Below are 21,641 nucleotides of genomic sequence, written 5' to 3' on the forward strand. Positions count from 1 at the left end.
GGATTAGACATGTCTAACCAAGCTTCAACAGGATAATACATACAACAGCCAAATTGATGGGAATCAACTATCTCCTGTGATGATAAAAGCATCTTCTGAAACTCTAGAATTCATTCTTAAAAATTCTGAAGAACAAAGTAAATAAAAAAAAGAAAATTACCTAATCTGAGCAATAAGATGAACTGTCAGTTGTCCAAACTCGAACAATCCCTGGCAACGACGCCAAAAACTTGGTACACGAAATCATGATCTCACACACTTTCTTCACAACTCTGCGTAGCTAACCAGCAAGTGCACTGGGTCGTCCAAGTAATACCTTACGTGAGTAAGGGTCGATCCCACGAAGATTGTCAGCTTGAAGCAAGCTATGGTCATCTTGTAAATCTCAGTCAAGCAGATTCAAATGGTTATGGGGTTTTGATAATTAAAAGAGAAATAAAACATAAAATAGGATAGAGATACTTATGCAATTCATTGGTAGGAATTTCAGATAAGCTTATGGAGATGCTTTGTTCCTTTTGAATCCCTGCTTTCCTACTGCTTTCATCCAGTCATGCGTACTCCTTTCCATGGCAAGTTGTATGTTGGGGGATCACCATTGTTAATGGCTACCATTCGTCCTCTCAATGAAAATGGTCCGGCTACGGGTTACGTAGGGCTAATCATCTGTTGGTTCTCACTTGTGTTTGAATAAGATCCAATGATACTTTTGTGCATTGTCACTGCGCCCAGCACTTGCGAGTTTGAAGCTCGTCACAGTCATTGATAAACCACTACTTTATGGTTTATATTGTGTTTAATTGAGTGGTTTTTATCAAATTCTTGCCCACTTATTCATATGATTTGCATGATTTTACAAATTCCTTCCTAGTTTAGTTCTATGGTTGAAAACTTGCTTCCTAGAGATCTTTTTATTGTGTATTTTAATTATCCTTACCATTCGATACCGTAATCCATGTGTTAAGTGTTTCAGGCAAAAATGGAAGGAACACAAGAAACTAAGGAGATGACCAGCAAACACCGACGAGGATGCATGGCTGACGCGACCACGCAAAATGGAAAAAATCGCAGTGACGCGTTCGCGTGCCTGACGCGAACACGTGGATTGGAGTCTGCATGAATGATGCGAACGTGTAGACGACCCGTAGGCGTGGCAAGAAAAAGACACTGAATGACGCGCACACGTGGATGACGCGTATGCATGACATACGCGATCTGTAGAATTAACAGAACACCCTGGGAGCGATTTCGGGCCGCGTTTGACCCAGTTTTCGGTCCAGAAACACAGAATAAAGACAGGGAACATGCAGAGACTCAATTCATACTTAGCATAGGCTCATAATTCATAATTTTAGGTTTAGATGTAGTTTTTAGAGAGAGAGGCTTTCTCCTCTCTCTTAGGTTTTAGGATTTAGGATTTCTTTTAGGATTAGGATTTCTACTTCTCAATTTCCAAGTTTAATATTCCTTTACTTTTCTTTATGTTTTATTCTACTTTTATTTATTCTATTACTTTAGTTGATTACTTGATGTTGCGAATTTGGTTTATGGATTCTTATGTTCAATCTAACTTTCTATTTAATATAATTCGAGGTATTTCATATATATGATTTTAATTTAGCTTTTTACACTCTTAGCTTTGGTTGAGTAATTAGAGACTCTTGAGTTATCAAACTCAACTGATGATTGAAAATTGGAATTCTTTGCTGATTGATTTGAATTCCCCTAACTCTAGTCTTTTCTTAGGAATTGACTAGGACTTGAGGAATCAAATTGATTTATCCACTTAACATACCTTAATAGTTAGAGGTTGACCAAGTGGGAGCAAAAGCCAATTCTCATCACAATTGATAAGGATAACTAGGATAGGACTTCTAATTCTCATATCTTGCCAAGAGCTTTATTAGTTATTAATTTAATTTCTTGTAATTCACTTTTCTTGTTCAACCTATTTAAAAACCCAAAAAAGATACTTTTTCCATAATCAATAATAAAAAAAACCTCCCTGCAATTCCTTGAGAAGATGACCCGAGGTTTGAATACTTCGGTTTATAAATTTTACTAGGTTTGTTACTTGTGACAACCAAAACTTTTGCACGAAAGGATTCTCTGTTGGTTTAGAAACTATACTTACGACATGATTATATTTTTAAATTTCTTTACCGATAGAAATCTGATCGTCAGTCATCCCATCCCAGATCCTACTCGGAATACATAGACAAGATTTAGACTTTCCGGATCTCAAAAATGCTGCCAATTGATTCTAGCTTATACCGCGAATACTCTGACCTCACGGAATGGAAGGCTCTGTTGTCAAGAGAGGCAACCATGCGTTGTGGACCAGGAGGCCAATAGATATACATTCAATCTTGTTTTCAGGTAGAACGGAAGTGGTTGTCAAGCACGCATTCATAAGTCAGAATGGTGATGACTGTCACTTGATCATCACATTCATCATGTTTAAGTGCGAATGAATATCTTAGAACAAGAATAAGCTTGAATTTAATAGAAAACAATAGTAATTACATTAATTCATGAGGAATAGCAGAGCTCCACACCTTAATCTATGAGGGGTAGAAACTCCACTGTTGAAAATACATAAGTGATGAAGGACCAGGCATGGCCGAATGGGCAGCCTCCTAAGCGTGATCAAGAGATCAACAGTGATACAAAGATAGTCTCAAAAATGATCTAAAGATCTCTCTTGATAAAAATACAATAGTAAAAGGTCCTATTTTAATGAACTAGTAACCTAAGGTTTACATAAATAAGTAAATGATGCAGAAATCCACTTCCAGGACCCACTTGGTGTGTGCTTGGGCTGAGCATTGAAGCTTTCACGTGCATAGGCTTTTCTTAGAGTTAAACGCCAGCTCAGGTGCTAGTTTGGGAATTTAACTCTAGCTTTTATGCCAGTTTTGGCATTTAATGCCAGAAAAGGGTAGAAAGTTGGCGTTAAAACGCCAGTTTGCGTTATCAAAACTCGGGCAAAGTATAGACTATTATATATTGCTGGAAATCCCAAGACGTCTACTTTCCAACGCAATTTAGAGCACGCCAATTGGGCCTCTGTAGCTCCAGAAAATCCATTTGGAGTGTTGGGAGGTCAGAATCCAACAGCATCTGCAGTCCTTTTTCAGCCTTTGAATCAGAGTTTTGCTCAGGTCCCTCAATTTCAGCCAGAAAATACCTGAAATTACAGAAAAACACACAAACTCATAGTAAAGTCCAAAAATGTAATTTTTGCGTAAAAAATAATAATTGTATACTAAAAACTAACTAAATCATACTAAAAACTACCTAAAAACAATGCCAAAATGCGTATAAATTATCCGCTCATCAAGGGACCTTCCCATATTGATCTCAACTTGCCTGCATGAGCCTCAATCTGGAGTTGTAAAGGAGGACTAAGTCCCCAAGTTTAAACTCTCTCCTCTTTATCTGCTTATCATGCACAGCCTTCACCTTCTCCTTGTACAGCCTGGAGTTCTTATAAGCTTCTAGGCGAAGGTTCTCTAATTCTTGTAGTTGCAGCTTCCTTTTGGCTCCATCTTTCCTAAATCCCATGTTGCATTCTCTTACCACCCAGAAAGCTTTGTGCTCTACCTCAACTGGGAGGTGACAGGCCTTCCCATAAACTAGGCGGAAGGGGGTCATCCCGATTGGTGTCTTGTACGCTGTCCGATATGCGCAAAGCACATCTTGTAGCCTAGTGCTCCAGTCCTTCCTGTGAGGCTTGACTATCTTCTGGAGTATGCACTTTATCTCTCTGTTAGATACCTTGGCTTGCCCATTGGTTTGGGGATGGCAAGCTGTTTCTATCTTGTGAAGGATGCCATGTTTCTTCAGTAGGCCTGTTAATCTTCTGTTACAAAAGTGAGTGCCTTGATCACTCACAATTGCTCATGGTGATCTAAAGCGACATATAATATGGGTTCTAACAAAAGAGACAACAGTGTTAGCATCATCAGTACGGGTAGGAATTGCTTCCACCCATTTAGAAACATAATCTATAGCTAACAATATATATAAGAAACCGCTAGAGTTTGGAAACAGACCCATGAAGTCAATGCCCCAGACATCAAAAATCTCACAGAATAGCATAAGCTGTTGAGGTAACTCATCCCTCTTGGATATATTATCAAATCTTTGGCATGGGGAACACGATTTACAGAAAGTAGCAGCATCTCTAAAAAGAGTAGGCCACTAGAATACACAGTCTAAAATTTTTCTAGCTGTTCTTTGAGGGCCAAAATGTCCAACCCTCTCAGAGGAGTGGCCGACCTCTAAAATGGACTGAAATTCTGATTGTGGTATACACCTTCTAATTACCTGGTCAGCACCATACCTCCATAAATATGGATCATCCCATATATAATATTTGGACTCGCTTTTCAGCTTTTCCTTCTGATGCTTAGTAAAATTGGGAGGGAAGGTATGACTAACTAGATAATTAGTAACAGGTGCACCCCAAGGAACTACTCCAGATACTGCATGCAAGCTATCAAATGGAAAAGCATCATTAATAGGAGTGGAGTCATCCTTATTGTGCTTAAGGCGACTCAAGTGGTCTGCCACTAAATTCTGAGAACCACTCCTATCCTTAATTTCTAAATCAAATTCTTGTAGCAATAGTATCCAACGTATTAGCCTTGGTTTGGACTCTTTTTTAGATAATAAATATTTGAGAGCTGCATGGTCCGAGTACACCACCACCTTAGTACCAAGTAAGTAGGCTCAAAATTTATCCAGAGCAAAAACAATAGCCAAAATCTCTTTTTCAGTGGTAGTGTAATTAGACTGGGCAGCGTCTAAGGTTTTTGAAGCATATGCAATTACAAAAGGATCCTTACCTGTGCACTGGGTGATGGTGTTTTTGTGGAAAAATGAATTTCCAACACACAAATCCAACCGGCAAGTATACCGGGTCGCATCAAGTAGTAATAACTCACAAGAGTGAGGTCGATCCCACAGGGATTGATGGATCAAGCAACTTTAGTGGGTGATTAGTTTAGTCAAGCTAACATTGAAGTGAATTGTGTGAAGTTGATCAACAGAAAGTAAATTGCAGGAATGATAAAGTTGCAGAATGTAAATGGGCAGAAAACTTAAAGAGCAAGAAAGTAAAATAGCTGAAACTTAAATTGCAAGAAAAGTAAATTGCATGAAAAGTAAAGGGGGGTTGGGTGCTGGAAATTAAAGAGAGCAATAGATTAAAACTCAGAAACTCTTGCAGAAAGCTTAACTTGCAGGAAAGTAAATTGGAATCATGAACAGAAATGTAAAATGAAGAACAAGTGCAGAAGAATTAAATTGCTTGAAAGTAAATTGAAAACCAATGGAACAGTAAAAACAGAAGAGCAGCCAAGAACTCAACTCAATTGCAAAATAAAATTGAAGATCTCAGGGAATCAAAGAGACTAGAAAACAAGTCTAGATCTCAATTCCATCCTTGATCAAAGTAGAAAGTAGATTTGTAGCTCAAGTTATAGCCCTTTGAAGAAGGCATGGTCATGCTGTGAGCGCCCAGATTTTACCTTAGCGAAAATTCTTGCTTCCAACCTCACTTTGCATCACGATTCTGCCCTGCCCTTGGCAAGAGCAGGGCAGTGTATGCTGATTGCCTATTCTCCTTTAATTTGGTCATGGGCCACGCTTTTAAAAGCGTGGCCTAAGGCTCCAAAGTGTGCTCCAACTTCAAAGTGCGTCCCAAAGCTCTTTTTTTCTCCTTTTTTTTGTGCTTCTTTGCTTCTTTTTCTTCTTGTTTCCTACAAGATTTATAAAATTAAAAGATCAAGGAAATATACCAATTAAGTATAAAAGCATTCAATATTTAAGCACAAATAATCAATTTCTTGTATGAAAAAGCATAGAAAAATAGGTATATGATGACATGTCATCACAGGGCCAACGCCACTCATACAGCATGGTTAGAGGCTTCACACATAGTCTCAAAGGGCTGGCCCCAGTCTGGTCCTGTCACAATTGGAGCTTGAGTCAAGGCGATCTTCAGCTTATCAAACGCTTCCATACAGTCCTCACCCAGCTCAAATTCAACATCCTTCCATACAGTCCACACTTTCTTCATAACTCTGCGTAGCTGACCAGCAAGTGCACTGGGTCGTCCAAGTAATACCTTATGTGAGTAAGGGTCGATCCCACAGAGATTGTCGGCTTGAAGCAAGATATGGTTATCTTGTAAATCTCAGTCAGGCGGATTCAAATGGTTATGAGGTTTTGATAATTAAAAGAGAAATAAAATATAAAATAGGATAGAGATACTTATGCAATTCATTGGTGGGAATTTCATATAAGCGTATGGAGATGCTTTGTTCCCTCTGAGCCTCTGCTTTCCTATTGTTCTTATCCAATCATGCTTACTCCCTTCCATGGCAAGCTGTATGTTGGTGGATCATCGTTGTCAATGTCTACCATCTGTCCTCTCAGTGAAAACATGTCCGCTACGATTTCCCGCATGGCTAATCAGCTATCGGTTCTCGATCATGTCGGAATAAGATCCATTGATCCTTTTATACACTGTCACTGCGCCCAACAGTCACGAGTTTGAAGCTCGTCACAGTCATCCCATCCCAGATCCTACTCAGAATACCACATATAAGGTTTAGACTTTCCGGATCTCAAGAATGCTGCCAATTGGTTCTAGCTTATACCACGAAGACTCTGATCTCAACCATGCGTCGTGAACGGAGGTGGTTGTCAAGCACGCGTTCATAAGGGAGGATGATGATGAGTGTCACGGATCATCACATCCATCAGGTTGAAGTACGAGTGAATATCTTAGAACAAGAATAAGCATGAATTGAATAGAAAAGTAATAGTACTTTGCATTAATTCATGAGGAACAACAGAGCTCCACACCTTAATCTATGAGGTGTAGAAACTCCACCGTTGAAAATACATAAGTGATGAAGGTCCAGGCATGGCCGAATGGCCAGCCCCCAAAACGTGATCAAGAGATCAAAAATGATCCAAAGATAGTATCAAAAATGATCTAAGATTTGAATACAATAGTAAAAAGTGCTATTTATACTAAACTAGTAAACTAGGTTTACAGAAAATGAGTAACTAAGTGTAGATACTGCAGAAATCCACTTCCGGGGCCTACTTGGTGTGTGTTTGGGCTGAGCATTGAAGCTTTCACATGCATAGGCTCTTATTGGAGTTTAAACACCAGTTTTGGTGCCAGTTTGGACGTTTAACTCCAGCTTTGGTTCCAGTTCTGGCGTTTTACGCCAGAAAAGGGTCTCTAGTGGGCGTTTGGACGCCAGTTTGGGCCATCAAATCTCAGGTAAAGTATAGACTATTATACATTGCTGGAAAGCCCAAGATGTCTATTTTCCAAATCAATTGAGAGCACACTAATTGGTTTCTGTAGCTCCAGAAAATTAACTTCGAGTGCAGCGAGGTCAGAATCTAACAGCATCTTCAGTCCTTTCTCAGCCTCTGAATTAGATTTTTGCTCAGGTCCCTCAAGTTCAGCCAGAAAATACCTGAAATCACAGAAAAACACACAAACTCATAGTAAAGTCCAGAAATGTGATTTTTGCATAAAAACTAATAAAAATATACTAAAAAGTAACTAAAACATATTAAAAACTATGTAAAAGCAATGCCAAAAAGCATATAAATTATCCGCTCATCACAACACCAAACGTAAATTGTTGCTTGTCCCCAAGCAACTGAAAACAAAATAGGATAAAAAGAAGAGAATATACAATAAATATTAAAATATCAATGAAACTTAGTCCCAATGAAATGAGCAGGGCTAGTGGCTTTTTGCCTCTGAACAGTTTTGGCATCTCACTTTATCCTTTGAAGTTCAGAATGATTGGCATCCATTAGGAACTCAGAATTTAGATAGTGTTATTGATTCTCCTATTTAAGTATGTTGATTCTTGAACACAGCTACTTTATGAGTCTTGGTCGTGACCCTAAGCATCTTGTTTTCCAGTATTACCACCGGATACATAAATGCCACAGACACATAACTGGGTGAACCCTTTCAGATTGTGACTCAGCTTTACTAGAGTCCCCAGTTAGAGGTGTCCAGAGTTCTTAAGCACACTCTTTTGCTTTGGATCATGACCTTAACCACTCAGTCCCAAGCTTTTCACTTAGACCTTCATTACACAAGCACATGGTTAGGGACAACTTGATTTAGCCGCTTAGGCCAGGATTTTATTCCTTTGGGCCCTGATATCCATTAATGCTCAAAGCCTTGGACCCTTTTTACCCTTGCCTTTTAGTTTAAAGGGTTATTGGCTTTTTCTGCTTGCTTTTTCTTTTTCTTTATTTTTTCGCCTATTTTTTTTGCAAGCTTGTGTTTTTCACTACTTTTTCTTGCTTCAAGAATCAATTTTATGATTTTTCAGATTATCAATAATATTTCTCTTTGTTCATCATTCTTTCAAGAGCCAACAATTTTAACATTCATAAACTTCACTATAAAAAATATGCACTATTCAAGCATTCATTTAGAAAACAAAAAGTATTGCCACCACATCAAAATAATTAGACTAATTTCAAGATAAAAGTCGAAATCCATGTACTTCTTGTTCTTTTGTAATTAGGAACATTTTTCATTTCAGAAAGGTGAAGGATTTATGGGACATTCATAGCTTCAAGGCATAGACACTAGACACTAATGATCATGTAATAAAGAAAAAAACATAGACAAACATAAAGCATAAAAAATCGAAAAACAAAAAAACAAATAACAAGAAAATTAAAGAACGGGGTCCACCTTAGTGATGGCGGCTAGTTCTTCTTCTTGAAGATCCTATGGAGTGTTTGAGTTCCTCGATGTCTCTTCCTTGCCTTTGTTGTTCTTCCATCATGGCTCTTTGGTCTTCTCTAATTTCATGGATGATGATGGAATGCTCTTGGTGCTCCATCCTTAGTTGCTCCATATTGGAACTCAAATCTCCTAGAAAAGTGTTGAGTTGTTCCCAATAGTTGTGTGGAGGAAAATACATCCCTTGAGGTATCTCAGGGATTTCTTGATGAAGGACTTCCTCATGCATTTGCTGAGGTCCATAAGTGGGCTCTCTTGTTTGCTGCATCCTCTTTTTAGTGATGGGCTTGTCCTCTTCAATGAGGATGTCGTCCTCTATGACAATTACAGCTAAACTGCATAGGTGACAAATGAGATGAGGAAAAACTAACCTTGCCAAAATGGAGGGCTTGTCAGCCACTTTGTATAGTTCTAGAGGTATGATCTCATGAACTTCCACTTCCTCTCCAATCATGATGCTATGGATTATGATAGCCCGATCCACAGTTACTTCGGATCGGTTGCTAGTAGGAATGATAGAGCGTTGGATGAATTCCAACCATCCTCTAGCCACAGGCCTAAGGTCAAGCCTTTTTAGTTGAACTGGCTTGCCTTTGGAGTTTCTCTTTCATTGTGCTCCTTCCATACAGATGTCCATGAGGACTTGGTCCAACCTTTGATCAAAGTTGACCCTTCTTGTGAAAGGATGAAGATCTCCTTGCATCATTGGCAAGTTGAATGCCAACCTCATATTTTCCGGACTGAAATCTAAGTAATTCCTCCGAACCATTGTGAGCCAATTCTTTAGGTTTGGGTTCATACTTTGTACATGGTTCTTGGTGATGCATGTTGATAAACCACTATTTTATGGTTTATCTTGTGCTTAATTGAGTGGATTTTATCAACTCTTTACCCACTTATTCATACTATTTGCATGGTTTTACATTTGCCTTCCTAATTATGTGCTTTGATTGAAAACATCTTCTTTGGCCTTAAATTCCCTATGTTTAATCCTCCCTTATTACCATTAGATGCCTTGATATGTGTGTTAAGTGTCTTCAGATATTATAGGGCAGGAATGGCTCAGAGGATGGAAAGGAAGAATGCAAAATTGGAAGGAATACAAGAAGTTGGAGAAACTGCTAAGCTGTCCAGCCTGACCTCTTCGCACTCAAACAGCTATAACTTTAGCTACAGAGGTCCAAACGACGCGGTTTCAGTTGCGTTGGAAAGCTAACATCCGGGGCTTCGATTTGATATATAATATGCGATAGTTGCCCTAACGCTAGGTGACGCGAACACGTGATCCACGCGGATGCGTCGCATCTGCGAACTTCAATCCGCGCGGTCGCGTGGGCGACGCCTCCGCGTCACTTGCCCGCGACCTGAACGTACCAGAATACGCAGGTGGCGATTTCTGGGCTAGTTTTGACCCAATTTTCAGCATGGAAAACAGATATTAGAGGCTATAAAGTGGGGGAATGCATCCATTCATCATCATGCTCTCATAATTCATACTTTTAGGATTAGATGTAGTTTTTAGAGAGAGAGGTTCTCTCCTCTTTCTTAGGATTAGGGTTAGAATTAGGATTTCATCTTCTGCAATCACAGGTTCAATGTTTCTTCTATTTATTTCTCCAATTTAATTTATGAACTCTTCCATGTTACATATAATTTTCTTAATTAATGTTATTTGAGGTATTTCAGTTTATGATTGTTTTATTTATGAATGCTTTTAATTTAATTTAGATATTTTCCCTTTTTGGTTTGGGTTAAGTAATTGGTAATGCTAAAGCTGTCAAATAAAGCATTGGTTGAAATTGGGAGTTGCTCCAATAACTCTAGTCTTTCCATAGGAACTGACTAGGACCTGAGGATTAAGCTAATTAATCCACTTGAATTACCTTCATAGTTAGAGGTTAACAAAGTGGGATTAAAATCCAATTCTCACCACAATTGATCAGGATAGGACTTCCAGTTCTTATACCTTGCCAAGGGTTTATTTTATTATTACTATTTTATTTTTCTTATCATTTAACATACTGATTTCTTGCTTTCAAAAACCCAAAATTTTGCCTTTTTCATAGCCAATAATAAGTCATACCTCCCTGCAATTCCTTGAGAAGATGACCCGAGGTTTAAATACTCGGTTATCAATTTTATTGGGTTTGCTTAAGTGACAAACAAAACTTTTGTACGAAGAGATTTCTGTTGGTTTAGAAACTATATCTACAACGCGACTATTTTTATAAAATTCTTTACTAGCAAAAATCCTAACGTCAAAATGGCGCCGTTGCTGGGGAATTGCAAACGTGTGCCTTATTATTGGTTATTGTAAATATTTTTTAAAAAAAAATTATTTTTCCCTTACTTGTTTATTTGTTTTCTCTCTTCCCTCTTATTTCTGATATCTATTATGAATTCTCACCCCTCTCGCTTTGAGTTTAGTTCTAATTTTGTTGCAAGGAATGGAAGTTATAACAGGAATATGCATCAAGGTCAAAGCAATCAAAGATGGATGGAGCCAAGAGGATCTGATCAACCCTGTAGGCAACAACACCCTCCTAGATATCACAGACAAAGACCATCCTACAATGCATACCAAGCTGATAGATATGGTGGACCGCCTAGTAGCTACCAACAAGCCCCACCGTATGCTCAGAGACCATCCTCACAACATAACTTTGAACCACCACACTCACAAGCCCTTTTCCACCATTCCCCTCCATATGACCCTAACCCGTATCCACTATACCAACCACCTTATGAGCCAAATGAACCATACACAGAACCACCACCTCAATATACATCATCTCCTTATCATTATCAAGATGAACCACCTTCCTACCATGAACCCTTTCTACCAACAAATGAACCCTCTTATCCACCCCAAACCTCCATGAAGAAAGCATTTGCCGAGCTGAACTCTACTATACAAGCTCTCGCCGCCCAAATCGTCCAACGCGATCGCGTCGCTGACGCGTCCGCGTCACATGGGAATAATGGCCTCCCACGCGACCGCGTTCCCCACGCGGCCGCGTGCCATGATTTTCGACGTAAAAAGGGTGCACAACAAATTATAGTCCAAGAGTGGTGCTGGATTGGTGTTGGATGCACAATCTCTATCACGCGACCGCGTCGCCAACGCGTCCGTGTCATTCCTTTCTGGAGCTCACTCATGTGATCGCATGCCCCATGTGATCGCGTCACCTAAAATTTGGCAAAATAAGATTTTGAACAGAGAGTTGTGGGAGCGCGAGGCTACCCTCGCGCCAGTAGCATAACCTGAGTCACGCGTCCACGTAACCGACGCGACTGCGTCAATTAATTTAAGCACAAGTCGTGCGACTGCGTCCCCCACGCGTCCGCGTCGCTTGCGCCGCACAGCTTATCCTAATTTGCCAAATATCGTATCTTTTCTTCCCCAATCCTAATTTTTCCCTCCCTCCTTTCTTACTCACTTCTTTCCCTTCTCATTCTTCTTATCTTTCATTTTATTTTACTTAATTTATTTGCATATTTCATTCATTGCATTTTAATTTAGTGCATATTTTTCTTTTCTTTTCTAAATTTATTTTTCCTTTGGTGTTAATTTTCTTATTTAACTGTTGCATCTTTTCTGGTGTCATTTTGATGCTTAGTGACTTGTTTTACAATGTTGGGTAATGTTAATTTTCTGTCAATGTCATTCTTTTATACGTGTATTCCTTTTGCATTGGCATGAACTTACATTGTCTTTCATTACCCACTCTCTTCCCCATTGTTGTACATTTTGTCCCACTGGCATGCCATGGCTTCTATTGTTTTCTCACGTACATGTTGAAGCTTCCATGTAAATGAGACCCTTATCATTTGGCATTAACCCAACCATACTTCATTTATTTTCTTATCTTTATTTCTGGGTTACTTTTCTTCCCTATTTTCTTTCATGATGGCCACCCGGAAGGGAAACGGAAGACGTTTACATGGGGAGAGAAGACAAGTCCATCTGCACAATCTTTGGAGAAAAGCATCAGTTGGAACAACCCATCCACCTGCACATCTTAGCATGCACCGAGGACGGTGCAATCTTTAAGTGTGGAGAGGTCGATACCGATCTCCATGGGTTAGTTATTTCCTACTTCAACACCAATGTTTTATTTTATTTGATAGTTCATTGTTGCATTTGCATATTTGTTTGATTTTTGCATATTTTACCACTTGGTTAAAGTAATAATTTCTTTTGCAAGAAACTTTTTATAGCATTTCACTAATTTGAATACAATTTTTTGTTACACTTGTTTGAAGTTGTATTTGGAACATGGTTTTTGAGCCAAAGAACAAACAACCTGTGAGATTTTGAGCTTATTTATATGGTTACATTATTTAACCATAAATTTTTATTCTTGTCTGTTCCCTTCTCTATAATTGCAATCTCTGCTTTGTTCCATTCTATATGTCCATTATTTAGTGTATTTACATGCTTGCATATGATTGAGGCCATTATTTGTTATTAGCTCACTTATCCCAAATAAGCCTACCTTTTACATCACCCTTGTTATCCACTTTGAACTTTGTAACCCCCTTCTATTTCATAACCATATTACTAACCTTAAGTAGAAAAATAAAATAAAAATTTCAAGTTGAATCCTTGGTTAGCTTAAGATAGATATTATGTATAATTTATGTGTGGGGAAACTGTGGGAACATGGGTTAATAAGGGAATGTATCATGTTTCTAATTTATTTGAATATTGGGAATTTGGGAACCTACTCATGAAAAAAAACCAAAATAAAAAAAATAATGGAAAATCCATGTGCATTGATAAGTTATGTTTGCTTTTATGATTCAAAAAAAAATTATGAATAAGGGGACAAAATTACCCCAATAATAAGTTAGTAGAGAAATCAATGCACATGGAAGTAAAATCAAAATAAAATTGGTACATGAGTATGTGATAAAAAGTGGGAAAATTATGGGAAGCTAAGTATAATTTTAAAATTTTTATAGAATATGTATATGTTAGGTGAGATCTTAGACTACTCAAGGATTCAGTTTACTAGCTCACTTAGCCTTATATATACCCTTACCTTTACCACAGCCCCATTACAACTCTGAAAAGACCACGTGATGTTTGTATTGGTATGCTAAATATTTGTTGATTGATTAGATGAAGAACAAAGTTTTAGAAAGCATGACTAGAGAAGAGTAGAGTGATTACCCTATACACTAGAGATATTAGAGTGATATACACTACCAGTGAGGGTTCAGTGCTTAATTCTATGTTCCCTGCTTTCATGAGCTATCTTCTTACAAGTTTACTTGTCTTTATTTTATATGATTTGAATTAGTGAAATCTGATTTATGTTTGTCTTGGAGAACTTATTTATTTTTAACCATGTAGGTAGAAACATTTTGCATGTAGTTGCATTCATATAGATAGGTTGCATTTCATACATCTTACCATTCCTCTTCATCTTTATAGTTTCTCTTGAGCTTAGCATGAGGACATGATATTGTTTAAGTGTGGGGAGGTTGATAAACCACTATTTTATGGTTTATCTTGTGCTTAATTGAGTGGATTTTATCAACTCTTTACCCACTTATTCATACTATTTGCATGGTTTTACATTTGCCTTCCCAATTATGTGCTTTGATTGAAAACATGCTTCTTTGGCCGTAAGTTCCCTATGTTTAATCCTCTCTTATTACCATTAGATGCTTTGATATGTGTGTTAAGTATTTTCAGATATTATAGGGTAGGAATGGCTCAGAGGATAGAAAGGAAGAATGCAAAATGGAAGGAATACAAGAAGTTGGAGAAACTGCTAAGCTGTCCAGCCTGACCTCTTCGCACTCAAACAGCTATAACTTTAGCTACAGAGGTCCAAATGACGCGGTTTCAGTTGCACTGGAAAGCTAACGTCTGGGGCTTCGATTTGATATATAATATGCCATAGTTGCTCTAATGCTAGCCGACGCGAACGTGTGATCCACGTGGACACATCGCATCTGCGAACTTCAATCCGCGCGGTCGCATGGGCGACGCCTCCGCGTCACTTGCCCGCGACCTGAACGTACCAGAATACGCAGGGGGCGATTTCTGGGCTATTTTTGACCTAGTTTTCGGCCCGAAAAACACAGATTAGAGGCTATAAAGTGGGAGAATGCATCCATTCATCATCATGCTCTCATAATTCATAATTTTAGGATTAGATGTAGTTTTAAGAGAGAGAGAGGTTCTCTCTTCTCTCTTAGGATTAGGATTAGAATTAGGATTTCATCTTCTGTAATCACAGGTTCAATGTTTCTTCTATTTATTTCTCCAATTTAATTTATGAACTCTTCCATGTTACATATAATTTTCTTAATTAATGTTATTTGAGGTATTTCAGTTTACGATTGTTTTATTTATGAATGCTTTTAATTTAATTTAGATATTTTCCCCTTTTGGTTTGGGTTAAGTAATTGGTAATGCTAAAGCTATCAAATAAAGCAGTGGTTGAAATTGGGAGTTGCTCCAATAACTCTAGTCTTTCCATAGGAATTGACTAGGACCTGAGGATTAAGCTAATTAATCCACTTGAATTACCTTCATAGTTAGAGGTTAACAAAGTGGGATTAAAATCTGATGCCAAGGCATCTAGGCCAGTTTCACTGACCTTTTCTTTACTGTTTTAGGGTAGTTTCATGCATTTTCCTAGTAAACAAGGCAAGTTTTGGGTGAAAATACACTTACACCTTCATTCAAGCAACTATTGTGAATTTCGCATGATTTCATGAGATTTTTTGCCAGAATTACATGATATTTTAATGATGCATAATCTCATGATTTTGGCTAGAGCTTTGATGCACTTTAATTGCTTGATTTTAGGACAAATGAAGCATGGAAGAATCACGTTAGCATTCACGTTAACTTAGTTAACATGACTACTAACATGGGATGGCAATTGGCTTACAACGTTAATGAGAAAAGTGATCACCAATAACGCCTGCGAAGCCACTTCATAGCCTACGTTAAGAGCCACGTTAACTAAGTTAACGTGGTACTTAACGTAGAAGGAAAGGAGGACTCCACGTTAATGAGAAACGTGAACTCCAATAACGTTTCTCCTCAACGCTAGTGGTAAAAGTGAACACCACTAACGTTGGGAAACTAGGCAATGCCCCACGTTAAGAGTCACGTTAACTAAGTTAACGTGAACTCTAACGTGGACAATGATCAACACTGCCAACGTTAGTGACACTCACTTTTGTCACTAACGTTGGATCATTTTCATTGCCTACATTAACTCTCACGTTAATATTGTTAACGTGAAAGTTAACGTGGAGTGGGGTTCAAAGAACCAACGTTAGTGACACTCACTTTTGTCACTAACGTTGGAAGATGGCTTTATTACTACGTTAAAAGCCACGTTAACTTAGTTAACGTGGGTTCTAACGTAGGGGATTAAGGCAATTAGAGCGTTAGTGACAAAGGTGAGTGTCACTAACACTCTCGAAGGTGATAGGTGCCCACGTTAAGAGCTACGTTAGCTAAGCTAACGTAAGACCTAACGTAGGAGGCAAAAGGCAAGCAACGTTAATGGGAAAAGTGATTCCCATTAACGTTTGCGAAAAGGGGCACAAGCCAACGTTAATGGGAAAAGTGAGTCCCATTAACGTTGGCCAAGAATTGAGAAGGAACGTTAGAAGTCACGTTAAGACTTCTAACGTTGAGAATAACGTGGGCATATAAGGGTGGAACGTTAGTGGAAAAGGTGAATGCCACTAACGTTCTCGCACCCAGAAATGTATTCCACAATTAATCTCAATAAATGCCCAAGCCTAATTCATATTTCTCTGCAAGCTGGGCCCACTAAAGATGAGGATTGCTTCAACTCAAGGTCCAAAGCCCACATCCAAGACTTGAAGAACTCACTAGAAGATTATGAAGAGTAGTATATATAGGAGTAGTTTTGAACTAGAGAGGGGCTTTTTGCACCTTGGAGAACTACTCTCTGCATATTTACTTTTCTGTACTTCTAGCATGGATTATTCTTTTCTGCTATTTTTGATTCCTAGAGCTATGAACAACTAAACCCCTTTCATTGGGTTAGGGAGCTCTGCTGTAATTTGATGGATCAATATTAGTTTTCATTCTTCTTCTTCTATCTTTTCTCTTGATTTTACTAGAAAGCTTTCAATCTTAATTCAATTGGTTAGTTATCTTGGAAAAGAAACTCTCCATAATTGGATCTCTTCGGAACCTTGGAAGAGGAATGAAGAGATCATGCTAGAATTACTTTCTCATGCTGGACCAATTTGGGTTGGGATGGATATGTGACTATAATCTCCTCAATGCTTGAATTGTGAAATGTATGTGGTATAATCAGTGACCATACTTCATCTCTTCTCATGAGCAATTGACCAAGGAATTAGCTATTGATCAAGATTTGAGAGATTGGATTACCAAGGAATTGGGATTCAATCACTTAAGATTGCCAAAGAGATCAATGAATGCATTGATTGAGGAAGAGATGAGAATGAACTTGATCCAGAGAATTACAACATCTCCTAAACCCAATGATCCCCCCATTTCTGATCTTACCCATTCTCTTTAATTTCTGCCATTTACTTTTATGAGCATTACCCAATTCCCCATTTAAGATTCTGCACTTTAATTTCTGCTATTTACTTTCTAGTCATTTAAAATACTGCATCTCAATCTAAATTCTGTTTAGCTCAACTAGCATATTCTTCTAACTAAAGTTGCTTGACCAATCAATCCTTGTGGGATTCGACCTCACTCTATAGTGAGTTTTACTTGACGATAATTCGGTATACTTGCCGAGGGAAAATTTGTTGAGAGACAAGTTTTTATGCATCAAGTTTATGGCGCCGTTGCCGGGGATTGATATTGAATCAACAATGATTAAGGTATAAGATCACTAGATTGAGCATTTTTGTTTCCGTTATTCTTTTTTATATTCAGTAATTTACCTTAGTTTGTTTTTAATTTCTTCCTCATCCCCTATTCCCTCTCTAATTTTTGTTCTCCTTTCTTAGTTTACCATAATTCAGCTCACTAACCCACTAACTGTTTGATAAATTGCATCACCCACACTAACAATCATTCTAACAAAAATTTTCTTCATTATATCTCCTGTTGTGCATTCTGTTTGTTGTATGACAGGGAGAAGAGAAGGAATCTCAACATCCTTTGATTCAGAGCCTGAGAGAACCCTTTGGAGACGAAAAAGGGAAGCAAGAGGAAAAAGAATTGTTGGTGCTGAGGAAGAGGAAGAGTATTTTGAACCCAACATGGAAGAGAATGTGGAGAACAATCATAAAGAAGAAGCTCATAATCATGCCAGAGAAGGCCATGCAAACCGGGTTGGGCATGAAAGGAGGGTCTTAGGATCCTATATCAATCCTAATCCAGGAAACTGTGGAAGCAGCATTCGAAACCCACCATTCATGCCAACAATTTTGAGCTAAAACCTCAGCTCATCACTTTGGTGCAAAATAATTGCTCATTTGGAGGAGGTGCTCAAAAAGACCCTAACCAACACTTGACCACCTTCTTGAGGATTTGTGACACAGTGAAGACAAATGGAGTCCACCCGGATGTCTATAGGTTGCTCTTATTCCCTTTTTCACTCAGGGACAAGGCAACAAAGTGGCTTGAATCCTTCCCAAAAGAAAGCCTAACAGATTGGGAGGAGGTAGTGAACAAGTTTTTAGCAAGATTTTACCCTCCTCAAAAGATTAATAGGCTAAGAACTGAGGTGCAAACTTTCAGGCAACAAGATGGTGAGACACTTTATGAAGCATGGGAGAGATTCAAAGACTTAACAAGGAGATGCCCATCAGAGATTTTTAATGAGTGGGTTCAACTTCACATCTTCTATGAAGGTCTTTCCTATGAGTCAAAGAAGGCTGTAGATCATTCATCAGGAGGTTCTTTAAACAAGAAGAAAACTGCTGAAGAAGCCATAGATGTCATTGAAACAGTTGCTGAGAATGACTACTTCTATGCCTCTGAAAGAAGTAACACTAGAGGAGTAATGGAGCTAAACCACATGGATGCACTGTTAGCCCAAAACAAGATGATCACCAAGCAGCTAGCAGATCTTACCAAGAAGGTGGAAGAGAACCAAGTTGCAGCAGCCATCACCTCATCACCAACTCATGAAGGAGTAAACATAGGAGAAGAAGGTGACTGGGAGCAAGCCAACTATGTGGGAAATTCACCTAGACAAGTCCATGATCCATACTCTAAAACATACAACTCTGGATGGAAAAATCACCCCAACTTTGGATGGGAAAACCAACAAGACCAAGGACAAGATTCGTCCAACTTCAACTCCAACAACAATGCCACTCATCAAAACACCTCACAGAGATATTACCAACATCCATCTAGCCAACCTTCTCAACCACCTAATCTCAACCCACCATCATCCACAGATGATAGGCTTTCAAAGATTGAGGCTCTACTTGAAAACATGTGCAGAGAAGTCCAAGATAACAAGGTGTTTAAGGAAGAAATGCGAGCCAACATCAAGAATCAAGGAGAAAATATCAAGAGATTGGAGTCCCAAGTAGGCTATCTATCTCAACAAATTCCCAAACCCACTGATGGATTCCCCAGTGATACAGAGAAGAATCCAAGAGGAGAACCAAAGAAAGTGAGATGGGAAGAATGCAAAATGATAACCACAAGTGATGAGGGAAGTATGCATGGAGTAGAACACCTCCAAAATCACCAACAGGAAAGTCAAGAGGAAGGAAGCTGTGCAACTCCACTCACATCCAAGGAAGAGCTAAAGAAAAAGGAGGCATTGAACCTATATGCACCTTTCCCCCACAGGCTTAAAGGTGGTGTAGCAGGGAGAATGTACTCAAGGTTTCTTGATATGTTTGCATCTTTAGATGTAAATATACCCTTCATTAAAGTCCTCCAACAGATGTCCTTCTACATCAATTATATAAAGGAGCTACTAGCCAGAAAAAGTCCATTGAAGGGTGGACAAACAATCAAGATGAACAGAAATTCTAGTGCTCTCATTCAACCAGGACCACCCACAAAGAAGGAGGATCCAGGAAGCTTCCACATTCCTTGTGCCATAGGAGAAACAATGATTGACAAAGGACTTTGTGACTTGGGAGCAAGCATCAACTTAATGCCTCTCTCTCTCATGAAAAAGCTCCAAATCAATGAACTAACTCCCACTGATGTGATTATCAGATTGGCAGGCAAAACCCAAAAACAAGCAGTAGGAATAGTTGAAAATGTGCTGGTAAAGGTTGGGAGCTACTATCTTCCCACAGATTTTGTTGTTTTGGAAATGGATGAGAATCCTATCTACCCCATCATTCTGGGAAGACCCTTTCTAGCCACAGCTAGGGCACTCATAGATGTATAACGAGGAGAATTAGTGCTGAGAATACATGATGAACAGCTCGCCTTCAATGTTTACAACCTCTCACAAGGAGCAGATCACAAAGACAATAAGATGATAGAAGAGCCAAACGAGGAAGCATAAACAACACAATTGGAAGCCCCATTGGTTGAGAAGCCACATAGTCAGGAAGAACCATGTTCAAAGGTGATCCAAGAGGAACCAGACCCACAAGAGTCATGCAAGATCAATAACAAGAATCCCCTAGAGAAAGAATCCATAGAAAACAAGAAAACATCAATGGAAACAAGGAAAAGAATTCCAAAGGGATGGGGAAATAAGAAAATTCCTACAGACAATTTCTCACCAGGTGATGAAGTTATTTCTGCATACTTTCCATCTATACCACCTCACCTACTCACTATTCCATCTCAGCTGCCTCCTGTGTATACTATCAATAAAATCTTATCCTTAGAGCATCTGGAACTCGTCAACAAAGCTAACGGATATAGATTCACTGCAAGAGGAGAGGACTTCAAACACTATCAACCACCTTGACAAAGAACCAAACGGTCAAGCTAGTGACGCTAAAGGAGCGCTTCATGGGATGCAACCCATGATTCTATAACTCTTTCTTTCTTAAATTTCTAATAAGAGCAACAAAACAATTTCACTCCAACTTTGACAACTCATATAAAGTTCCTCCACATGCAACGTATAGTACATGATAAGTTTGGTGTTCAAACACATCAATTGAGGTTTGAACACACTTTATGAGAAAGATTTATGTCCCAAACTTGTTGTACCATAGGATCACAAACAAGTTTGGTGTGCTGACGTGCATGCTTGAGAAGCTTAATAATTAGTTGAGTTGCTTCTAAAAGAGAGAGAGAGAGAGAGAGAGGAGAGAGATTTTTGCTTTGTTAGTTCACCTTTTGAATTTTCCAACCAATTTCACAACTAATCTTCACATTCTCTCTTTGTCATATATAGGGAATCAAAAAGGACATTGATGGTACTTGATAGGACAAGAGGTTCGGCCACTACACCAAGGGAATTTCACACTTGTCCTCATAGGGAATGTCCTTGGAAGTGTTGCCATGCAACATTGGGAATGGATGGCTTTGGAGACCAAATCAAGACCCCCATAAAGGAGCTGATCCTTGTGCTCCTTCAATCCTAAAACCCCGACCGTCCACTATCACACACCATCATCAATCCACACCCTTCAATCAATTGCCATTTTCCTATTTAAATCTCTTCACGCAACCTCTCCATACACACTTATACTCACCATTCCCACTCTCTCCTTTTGGTTCTACACATACTACATACATCATTCCTCACCAAAGCTTCACATACACCCTCATAGCCATCTTGAGAATAACCGACATAGCAACTATCTTACATGGCATCATCAAGCTCCAAGAGACAAAAAGGGAAGGGACCCATAAAACATCCTCCTTTTGATGAAGTGTGGT

At 38.8% G+C, this 21,641-nt stretch overlaps 1 non-coding gene across 1 annotated transcript; it reads right to left on the reverse strand.

The window, feature by feature from the left end:
• Positions 1 to 18,528: 18,528 nt before the first annotated feature.
• On the reverse strand, positions 18,529 to 18,633 carry LOC112793611 (small nucleolar RNA R71). Its single transcript, XR_003198307.1, has one exon. It is a non-coding gene; the product is annotated as a small nucleolar RNA R71 (small nucleolar RNA).
• Between the last annotated feature and the right edge of the window lie 3,008 nt (positions 18,634 to 21,641).

The sequence above is a fragment of the Arachis hypogaea genome, chromosome 3 (assembly GCF_003086295.3).
Source record: "Arachis hypogaea cultivar Tifrunner chromosome 3, arahy.Tifrunner.gnm2.J5K5, whole genome shotgun sequence".
NCBI lineage: Eukaryota > Viridiplantae > Streptophyta > Magnoliopsida > Fabales > Fabaceae > Arachis > Arachis hypogaea.